Source organism: Solanum tuberosum, unplaced genomic scaffold (genome assembly GCF_000226075.1).
Source record: "Solanum tuberosum cultivar DM 1-3 516 R44 unplaced genomic scaffold, SolTub_3.0 scf00603, whole genome shotgun sequence".
NCBI lineage: Eukaryota > Viridiplantae > Streptophyta > Magnoliopsida > Solanales > Solanaceae > Solanum > Solanum tuberosum.
In genome coordinates this window covers 1-11,879 of record NW_006239544.1, presented here as the reverse complement: position 1 = coordinate 11,879, position 11,879 = coordinate 1, and the positions used below count along the sequence as shown (strand labels likewise).

Below are 11,879 nucleotides of genomic sequence, written 5' to 3'. Positions count from 1 at the left end.
TAAAAATAAAAGTACACAACTTTTTATTGAAAAGTCAAAAAGTCATAATCATATCTATGATACTATCACTTCATTGAGCCGTTTTGCATTTATTGTCTTGGTTCTAGCAAAAAAAATTTAATTTAATCCTTCCTAATTATCTAAAAAATGGGGCCTTTGCATTTATTGTCTTAGTTCTAATAATATTTTTTTTAATTTAATCCTATCTAATTAACTAAAAAATGAGGCCCCTAAAATTGGGGGCCTAAGGCAAAAGACTTTTTTTTAAGCCTTTACAGCCGCCCCTGCTACTAAGGTTAATATTGATTCAAAGTCAATTGTGTCTAACATGAAATTTGACTACACAACAAGCAGCACACACGTGTTAAACATATATACTTCTTGGAGAAACTTTGATTAGAGGTGTATTTTACTTGGGTAAACATGAAGCACGGGACATATGTATGTAACCAAAGAAAAGAGTTGACATACATATTGACTCTAACAAAAATAAGTCTATTATGTAAATTGTAAAGAAACAATAATGTTTATCCTCACATTACATAGAAACTAGATCTCATATTTTAATTTAACTAACCAACATTCACATCCCTTCATGTCTAAGACTCTAAAAACTTTCACTCAACAAAAGCAATAAATAATTATTCAGAGAGCAGAGAGTTGATATGTGTGGCTATGTTTTGAGCATCAAATGCAATCCCATAAAGTCCTCTTCTTGATAGCCCCACACAGTAGAGTCCATTCTTTCCCTTCCAATGTTGTGGAAATTCTTGCTTTGGTAATCCATCTTTATTCAATAGATAATCATCTCCCTACGCAACAAAGACATATAGTTGAGTTCAAATACTGGCTCCACCTCTAAACTATGCGTGAAGTGATATTCCTTCATTGGAACAAAAGTCGTCTATAACTTTATTGTTGTACTCTGAATGTTCATTTATTAAAATTTTAAGACTACTTAAATATAGTGAGAAAAATTTCATGAAAATCCTTGTATCACTCGTTCCGAATTTTATAATTCAAAGTTTTGTAACTGATTAGTTCATCTCAACTTATTGTCATTTTCTTCAAAAACAAAATTAGAAAACAGAGGAAAAAGACACAACAAAGAAGACAATTTATTATTATTATTATTAGAATATAAACTAAATAAGTTACTTACCTGAAGCCAGTTGTGAGTAGTTCTCTTGAAGCCAGTAGCAAAAACAATAACATCAAATTGATGAAATTTACCATTTTCCAACACAACATCATTTCCTCTTATGCTTTTCATTGCAGGTAACACCTGTCCCCATCATTTTTTTTAATCACATGAATCAGATACAGTTCAAATTTCGAGAGTCAAACGGTTTATGTTACCTGAATTTCACCAGACTTGATCTTCCGATAAGTCCCCACATCAAAAACTGGATACTTGCCATACTTTATTTTACAAGCAAATGGTCCTTCTTCTGGCCTTTTCACACCATAATATTTGCTTATATCTCCATACATCAACTTGCTTAACATCACCATTATAGTATCCACCACTGTATATGCAACTTTGTACTTCAACAACACCAGCCCCAAATATCCCATTTCTCTTGATATCAAGTGCATCTGTAACATACAGACGCAAGATTAGAAATTTGAGATTCTAAATTTTAGGACAAAAGAATGATATAACGAAAAATATTTAAAATAAAATTAATTGATTACCGGGCTTCGAACAATGATGGAAGTATTAGCACCATTATTAGCAAGATCAAGTGCAATTTCCATGCCTGAATTTCCACAACCAACAACTAGGACATTTTTACCCTTATACTTCTCACCATTTTTGTATTGAGTAGAATGAAAAGCATCTCCAGTGAAACTTGCCAATCCAGGGACATCAGGGGTAAAAGGGTAACTAGCTTCACCAGTAGCTACAACAAGAAATTTACAAAAATACTCTTCCATTTCATCAGAATTACCATTTCTAACCTTAAGATTCCATTTTTTAGTAAACTCATCAAATTTAGCAAATTCAACATTTCTTTTGTAAAAAGGGGTGATATTAAAATGAGTAACATAGTCATCCAAGTATTGAATGAATAGTTTTTTTTGGTATATAAGTAGGTGAAGAAGAAGGAAAAGGAATATAAGGAAGTTGACAAAATTGTTTAGCTAAATGAAGATGAACTCTATCATAAGAATATTTTTTCCACATAGGAGAGTAACAATCTTCTTTTTCAAGGATGAGATTTGGTATACATAATTTATTTAGACATGCAGATGTAGCAAGACCACCAGGCCCAGCACCAACAATGATAACCATAGGTTCTTCATGATTATCAAATGTTGTCATGACTAAAATTGAGAAGAAAATTTGATGGTGTTGAGAGAAAAAAAAAAGATGAGGGATATATATATACATGGAAATATACTAGAGGACAACTTAGGAGTCATTAGAATTTATTTACTTTTTTGACTATTTTAGTGTTCATATGGTGACTTATTAATTTATCTTTTCCTTTTTTTATTTTGGTTTGATTTGATAGATTGTGTTAATTTATGGTGACTTATTAATTTTTCTTTTCCTTTTTTTATTTTGGTTTGATTTGGTAGATTGTGTTAATTGTTGAACTTATTAGCAAGACACTTGCTAAAATTAATAATTCGTCCATTTTTACTTGTCCACTATAATATTTTGGCATGCCCAATAATATTTGCCCAGTTCATAAAATCAACGAAAAATAGTCATATTTGCTCTTATAGTCTCAGAAAAGGGTTATATTTTCCCTTTGTTATACTTTTTTGATATATTTACCCTTGTCATTTGCTCTTGAACCGTTAAGTCTCATTATCATCCTATGTGGCGTCTACTTGGTGTCTACGTGACATGCTTACATAGATATTTATATTTATTCCACTCAAATTATAATTTTTTATTTAATTATTATATCCAACTCAATATTATACTTACTCTTTTAACCCATTAAACCCAATTCCCCCAATTAGATCTGCTTAGTTGATTTCATTAAACCCAACGTCTAATTCTAACTACTTCTCTCATCCCCCGCTCAATTGGTGCACATGACTAATTCTTACTAGCATTCTAATCTCTCCTCCCCCTAAAATTGCTATGATCAAAATCAAATCGATTTATGCATAATCAGAATTATATTTTTACTAGCTCACATGCCTATTACCCCACAATAAATAACTATCGTATCATCATATCAAATCAGAATATATTTATTTTTCTTTTTACATAAATTACAACAATCTTAAACATGTAGTTGATGGTTATTACTATGTGACGGTGGTTGTTTGGCCGATGGTAATTGATAATGATAGTAGTTATTATATTATAAATGTCGATGGCCATAGTGGATCAAGAGGTGCTAATTGACTGTTATGGCTGTCCAGTAAAGGTTAGTGCGTAGAATTAATAATGCTAAAAATATTTTTACGGAGTCTCTATAGTAAACATCTTGATTAATGACTTTGTATAAAGAAAATTTTAATTATATAAAATTTATGAAGAATTAATAAGTGATTGTGAGAGGAAAAAATATATTAAGTAACGTACTATATCAAGATTTAAATTTATACTTTCTTTTAAGTGCAAACATATAAGTATTAATTACCTGTATATGCAATTAATTTCTTAAAAAAAATACTAGTACATGTACATGATTTAGATTAAATGTACCAAATTAGCCCAAACATATCACTATACTTTGACTCTCCCCCTATTTTTAGTTATTATTAGTTATAATTAAGTATATGATCCTTGAAATATTTTAATTGTTATTTTCATTCATATACCGTAAGAATTAATCAAAAGGGAACCATGCATAAAAAGGAATATGTGTAATTATGAATATATAATTTCAGCGACACACGCCTCTCTCTATCCTAATGAATTTATTAGACCACATACAGCTAAGATTGACAAACTGCTACTCCTTCGTCTCAATTTATGTGTTGTTTTTTAGAGTTCGATTAAATGTTAAATTCAAAAAATATTTTTTTCGTTCAATAATAGTTATTCATTATACTATTTTGGAATGTCCAACAATACTTGTTCACTTTATAAAATCAATAGATAATTTCACACTTAATTCCGAATTTACTGTTATCATTAATTATCGTAATTTCTCTATTACATTTTTCAAGACATAGTATTTATTATTCAAAGGATGATATAATAAAATTACTCTTCTATTATAGTTTTTTAAGAAGTGTGCAAAATCAATAATGAACAAATAATGTTGACACAGGGGTAAGAAAAGACTTTATTATGTTTATTAAATTGTTCTTATTAAAGTTACTATAATATTTATTTTTAATTAAAAAAATTTCACAGTAAAATATTAAATGAAATTCAATAAAAATAAAACAAAATACTATCATTAAATATTTATCAAATTAGAACGAGTATCCTATAAGAAATCATCTGGATTACGTAAGATAAAATTTATCCAATGTCTGGTACTTTCAATCTTTCTGCTTCTGGCATTACCAGTAATAAAATTACTTTTACTTGTTGGATTTTTTTTTTTTTTTTTGTTCTTGTGAAATTTTCATCTATCTTTTTTTTTTTTTTTTTCGGGAAAAGGGTCTAAAAAATATTCTAACTTTGGCCGAAATTGTTGTTACGATACCAAATTTTATGGAGGACCTTTTACCTCCTGCACTATTTAATAGTGTATTTTAAAGGTATATATGTGCCCAACATAAAATTTGGTATCGTAACAACAATTTCGACCAAAGTTGGAGTATTTTTCAGACTTTTTTCCTTTTTTTTTAGGGAAAAGGGTCAAATGCCCCCTCAAGCTTTAGTCATATTTCCAACTACACACTTAACCTTTGCGGGTGTCCTATTACCCCCCTGAACCTTTTTTTTTTAATATTAGTTCACCCTCAGACGCTGATGTGTCCACATAAACCAGATTTATAAAAAAATGTTTGTATACACGCGCTGTCCACGTATATATTAGTGGACCCCATGAATTTACACGACTCACAGATTGACACGTGTCACAAAACTTTACCTTTACCTTTTATGAACCTAATTGACCCTCATTCTTCTTCCTAATCTAATCTCTATCATCTTCTTCCTAATCTAATCTCTAGTTCTTCTTCCTTTTCTCTACGATCTTCCATTACTGACGTTGCTTGGAAAGCTTACTTACTATTTCTTCTGAGAAAAGGTTAGATCTTTACTTACTAACCCTAATAACACAAAGTGAAAAAAAAAATCAAGCTATCGAATTGGGGAAGATTTCGATTGTTCAATACGAAATTCGAGAAAATTGCAAATCCTAAATTCAATCTTAGTTGGAGAAGATACAACAACTAAATTCAAGCTTTGAAAATGGTGGATGAAGAACAAAGAAGAGAGATTTTGTTCAAGAACAAAAGAGATGGAGATAAATGAATTGGGAAAAGAATAAAAAATAAATGTATGGTTAAATAAAGAGTAAAGTTACTGTTGGGAGGCTTATTTGGACTCCACATGGACATTTTATTACGTTCTTACGCGCCTCACGGAGGTGAGTTCACGTATGTGGACACATCAGCGTCTGAGGGTGAACTAATATAAAAAAAAAAAGGTTCAGGGGGGTAATAGGACCCCCGCAAAAGTTAAGTGTGTAGTTGGAAATATGGTTAAAGCTTGAGGGGGCATTTGACCCTTTTCTCTTTTTTTTATGATAATTGTTTAGTAAATAATATTTTTATTTGTTTTGCAGTTTATTTTAATATTTAGCCTACCGTCTAAAACGTTATTTTGAACAAAAAATATATTTTTTCACATAATTTGATATTCTTATTGTGTTGGACTTGATTAGATAGGAATACTTACAAGTTATCCAAACATTAAGAAAATGAAGAGAAAGACACGAATGATAATTTGTTATTATCATAAATAAAGGGCCCAAGTATAGAATACACAGTTGCGTTTAAAATCAATCCAATCGACAAAATAAGTTGATCCCATATAAATAATAAATAACTGAATAAATACCACTAACAAGGATTGTCGAGGAGTGATAAGCACTCCTTCTTTAATCAGAGGTCTCGTATTTGAGTCCCCTCGAATACGAAATCACCTTTATTAGAGGGCACTTGTAAAACTTTCCGAATAAGGGCAAATTCACCTATTTTACCTTTGCGAGATCATTTTTCATGTGTGTCACTCCTTTTCCTAACTTTTTTACAATTATGATCAGAAAACAATTTAACATTACGATAAGAAAAAGATAATTTGTTCTAAATTAATGAGGGGACACTTTGCTTTTTCATATATAATAAGAAAAAAGGTCCCACAAAAATAAATGGAGAATAAAGAATAATTTCCTTCTTTGTATGTATCTTTCTGCATACATAATTTAAAAAAGACATGAGGTGCATGCAATGAAATAAAAAAATCCACAGTTGGTTATCAATTATTTTTTAAGACTTTGGTAGAACAAATACCGAGACGCAATTGATTAAATATTTATTTTGGATATATACAGTGTGAAGTGATAAATATTTCTTTATTTTAAATAAAAGATCTTGAATTTGAATTTCCTTAAATACAAAGTCACATTTATTAGAAAATGTAAAATTTATAAATAAAAGATCTTGAATTTGAATTTCCGTAAATACAAAGTCACATTTATTAGAAAATGCAAAATTTATGAACCAAATTATTCCAAGTTCTTTATGACATGTCATGAGATTTATAATATATGCATGATTAAATGGGAATTATGTAATTTTTACTATCAACTACGGTAGGCTTTGTTGGCTACCAAGGAATTAGTGCGACCCATCTTCAAAACATGTGAAACTTTATGTATTTTAACTGTTTAAATAAATGTAAAATTAAAGAATAAATATTCAATAATATTATTGTCATTTCTTACTTTCTTAGTAGTGAAGTGAATTTTTTTTAGCATTATATTATTGATTTAATTTTGATTTGAGCTTTATTAAAGTTGTTAATATTTACAGACTATAATCTTTATTGGACCATTTAAAAATTCTTTCTCAAACTTAAAATAATATGATAAAATAAAAAAATTACGAAAAAAGAATTAAAAATAATTATAAATTACATCACTCTAACTACTTTTATGTATCAAAGTTTTTTAAAAATTGTATATTAATTTGGTTTCGAATTGAACTTGTTTTTAGTAGATACCAAATCAAACCATGATCAATTTTATTTTTTTATTTTAAAAAATAAATAAAAATCAAATCACTAGTTAAATTTTTTCTGATTAAACTCGAATTTATTAGTTTGATATGATTTGCGGTTTGATACAAATAGCCCTTAAGCTTGCAAAGTCACTCAATCCGTTTTAATAATTTTCTGCTAATTACTTTATTTCCACAAAGATAAATAATGAAACCATTTGATTTAGACATGCTTCATTAAACAGTAGAACAATCACAGAACTAAAAATGAAGAATAATAAGTTAACAGACCAACGAGTCATGAACAAAACAATCATTTCGAAAATAATCGCAACTAAATCCCAAGAACATAGCAGAATCGGTCTCAAACCATACCAAACAAACAAGGTGAAGAGTCAAGTAAGAGAAGCAAAGCATAAATTAATTTAAACCAAAAAAAAATCACCAACAGTAACTAAAGAGAAAAAAAAAAAAAAACACTCGGCCGCATTTAGCATATCTCGCCGACATTCTACCATTTTCAACACCATATCGAGAACATGTAACAAGAAGATAACGAAGTTGACCCCAAATAAAGATCCTTGGGACAGAAAACAGAACGGAACACGCCTTATTCGAGAAAGAAAGTGAAAAGTAATAATAAGAATGTTACCTTTTCTGGTGCAGCGACGGAACGGACGAGCAGGAGGGCAACGAGCTTTTACCACCGAAACCCGAACCGGACAGCAAACGAGAGTCTGGACAGAAATCCGAGCAGCTATCTCGAGTTCGAATGAACTTGTGATAGAGCGATGGATAGCACCAAAAGGTAAATAAAACCAAGTTCTTAGACGAATTAACCTCTCTATTTCAAAGTGTATTTCCTCTGTATTCAAACTACTTCTTCTTAAGCTATTCTTATATTTTTGCTAAAAAGAAACTCCTCCAACTTCCAAAAATCCCCCCCAACACAATAAATAAGAAAGGGTTACTTATAGAATGGAAATTAGGATCGGATTTTGGGAGGAAAAGGGACGAAAATTTTGGGTTCACGGCCCATCCGAAAATTTCAAAATCCAAAATCTTTCACAAATTTGGACAAACACCCCTTTTCTGAGGTTTTCACCCCATTCCGGAAGAGGAAGGGGCGATGGACGACTCGATCGGTTCGGTCGTCCTTGGTGTGCTTCGTGGCAAGATCTTACGCAGCAAGGACGAAAACTTGTGTTGCTTTTCCCGCTAGAAGAGCTGCGTGGATGTACTGTTGTCGTGGGAATTAAAGAACACGACAACACAAATCGCAGTGCTGCCAGACTCACGCCGTTTGGCTGCTGTTAGCGTCTGGAAATTTTCTCTGTTTTGTTGACGCTAGAAGCTGGGTTTCTCTGAAAAGGAAGAAGGACAAGGTGGGGTCGTGTATTGGGTATTTGGTGTTGTATGTTGTCGGTTGTGGGAATTAAATTAAGGGTCTGTTTGGAAAGCCACTTAATAATTGGAATTGGTGTAATTACTAGGGTAGTAATTATCAGCCTAGTAATTACACTGTCTAGTAATTACACTGACATGTTTGATTGCCACAGTGTAATTACACATGTCTTGTTTGGATGCCACAGTGTAATTACACATGTTCTGTTTGGATACACAATTGCAATCATAAAATTATAATAAATTTTAAAAATAAAAATTAATTATTTAAAATTTATACTAGACAAATAAGAAACTTTATAAATGACATTAAATTAAATATTTAAGATATATATTATTTTTTGAAAATATATTAATTAATAAATATATTTTCTGTAACTTTTCACATTAAGTTAATGAGGGAAACTCCATTATTCTTCATATATAGGACCGTCTCGTATTAACTAGCAGACGATGACTTCTAAGTCTTTAAGCCAAATTTATGATATGCTTGAAGTGTGATTCATCAATTTATTTGAAGTACAACTAGCAGACGATGACTTCTAAGTCTTTAAGCCAAATTTATGATATGCTTGAAGTGTGATTCATCAATTTATTTGAAGTACAACTAGCAGACGATGACTTCTAAGTCTTTAAGCCAAATTTATGATATGCTTGAAGTGTGATTCATCAATTACTAGTGATTCATCAATTTATTTGAAGTACAAGTAAATTATATGTTTGTATGAATACTTTATTGGGAAAAAACCCGAAAATCCGATAAAACCCGAATAAACCCGAAGTTGAAAAATCCGAGTTTTATTGGTTTGGTTTGGTTTATAAATTTAAAAATCTAACACAAATGGTTTGGTTTGATATATGAAAAACCCGAACTAACCCGACCATGTACACCCCTACCTCTCATCTACCTGATATATAAACTCGAATTCGAAACATATGATTAAGGACGGAAAAGTTTAACCATCGATAGCTATGGATATAAGGTGATAGTTATGGCTTACGAATTCATTGAAATTCAATAGTTTTGGCTTGGAATCTCGGACTATGTATATGTGTTAAAAAGATTATTTTCTCTATCTCAATTAATATGACGGAGTTTGATATTTGACACAAAGTTTAAGAATTTTTTTATTTTTTTTTAAAGTTGTGGCTAAAACAAAGCTTACACATTTATTTGTGTAGTTATAAATTATTCATTTGAGGATAAAAAGAGAATTATAAAGTTAAATTATTTCTAGTTATGAGAAGTGATTCTTTTTTAGTTGAATAAAAAAAGAAAGTGTGTCATACAAATTAGGACAAATGAAATATACATATGTACAAATAATTATTCACATATAATGAATGATAAATTGTGATATAATTTTGAACTAATACCATAACACTTGACTACGGACTACCTTATAACTTTCTACCTTAATTTTCGACATTTCCCAACCCTCCTAATTATAATACTATAGGTTGATACGTATCCTCCGTGAGTTACGTTTAGTTAAAGCAAGTCTTTATGATCCATAAAATTAACTAATATAATATTTTATATTTCAATTTTTTTTACCCCAAAAGAAAAAGGTCTTTATGAAATTCTTCTTTTTTTTCTTGAAGAATTCAAAGCAAGTCCTCAATAATTTCCTCTATTTTTCTGATCGTTGCATGTAAGTACTATTGAGTTCTATAAATAGGGACGAAATGCATGTTTTTTCTCATCAGCAAGAAAAAATAAAAATAAAAAATCAAATTCCAAATAGTTTAATTTGTTAATCAAAATGGTTTCTAAAAATAATATTTTTGTTTACCTTTCTTTGGTTATTCTACTAATAATATCCTCACAAATTGTTGCAAGGGAGATGAATTCTGAGGCCCCTGCTCCACTTACCCAAGGTTAATTTACCCTCTCCATCTATTTATTATTATAAAAAAATGTTTTTATTTGTTTTTTTTGTTATATATAAACGGTTGAGTTCTCTTGACAACATGGAGACATCGTAGTAAAGGACGTTAAAAAATTGTTATGTTACATGTATAAATACTATATAGGGTGCATGTGACACTATTTTATTGTATTTTTGAATTCCCTTATATGTGAATTTCTGATTCCGTTACTGACTAATATGAAGCTCTACATACACTTTTTGATGCAGCAATGATTGGAAACACCACTAGTGAAGCCAAGAGAGTGGCTTTTCTAGGGCGCCATTTACGGAAGGGTCTTGGTAAAATTTTCAAAGCTGGCAAAACTATATTTTGTAACCAATGCACAACTTGCAAAGGCCTTTGTGGCTATTGTTGTGTCTAAAGCTAAGATGAGAAATCCGCAATCTCCTCTTTAACCACATGCTTTCTGAAAATACATCTTTAAGTTTATATGAAAGCCTATATATAATTAAGACTTATATACTTGTATTGGTGTGAAAAATAAAGGGCAGTTATGAATAGAGTCCCTGTTCACTTTTCCTCTAGTAAAACTACTTGTGTGTTGTTTTGTTTTGTCACGTTTTTTATAAATTGTTGCAACTTGCAATAAGTCATGTGTATGTACTTTTAATTGGTTTAATGATCAAATAGTGTTTATGTACCAAGTTGGCTATTCATGTTGGGCTTGGTTCAAAATTTGAATCATCTTAATTACCTTTACTACAAAAAAGGTAATATTCGACCTATAAATACAGTATAATTTTCAAGCAAAAGGCGTTTAACTGACCTCTCTTGAGCCTATGGGTGAAAAGTATAACCAATTTACAAGGTTTACAAATGACTCAACAAAATTTTCAAACCAGAAAATTGTGTGTATCATTGAGGAATAGCACACCCAATTTTATGCAAGTTTAATTTTCTTAGTTTTAAAAAGGGAATATCAATATCCACAACAGAAATTCTGATCATAATAGAATCCTTTGGAAGAGTCACAATACTTCGAAAAAGTCACAAATCATTGGGAAAGTCACAACCTTTTGAAAAAATCACAACCTTCTAATATGAAAAGAAGTTTGCTTTTAATATAACATAAATAAATAAAATTATAAAATGTAGAAGATATACTAAATTGAGTATTTTTAGTTGAGGGTATTATAGTAATTTAACATTTAAGTTAGAGAGTTCAGATTTTTAAGGTAGTACTTCATTTGTCCCAATTTATGTGGCACTTTTCATTTTTGAGTGTCAAACAGTTTAAGTTTGATCGGGAATTTGCGCATAGAATCTTCATTTTTTTTTAAATGATATTTATATATTGTAAACTACGTAAAAAGTATTGTACGTCACAGTAATTGATAATTCAAAATTTTTAAAAGATATATGAAAAACTTACGGTCAAAGAT

General features: G+C 30.1%; 1 long non-coding RNA gene and 1 pseudogene across 1 annotated transcript; one reads left to right on the top strand and one right to left on the bottom strand.

Annotated features, from left to right (window-relative positions):
• Positions 1-418: 418 nt before the first annotated feature.
• LOC102590862 (probable indole-3-pyruvate monooxygenase YUCCA10) lies at positions 419-4,177 on the bottom strand (annotated as a pseudogene).
• Positions 4,178-10,272: 6,095 nt separating this feature from the next.
• Positions 10,273-11,151, top strand: LOC102590642 (uncharacterized). The gene is made up of 2 exons (XR_368869.2): positions 10,273-10,443; positions 10,704-11,151. It is a non-coding gene; the product is annotated as an uncharacterized lncRNA (long non-coding RNA).
• The last annotated feature ends 728 nt before the right edge of the window (positions 11,152-11,879 follow it).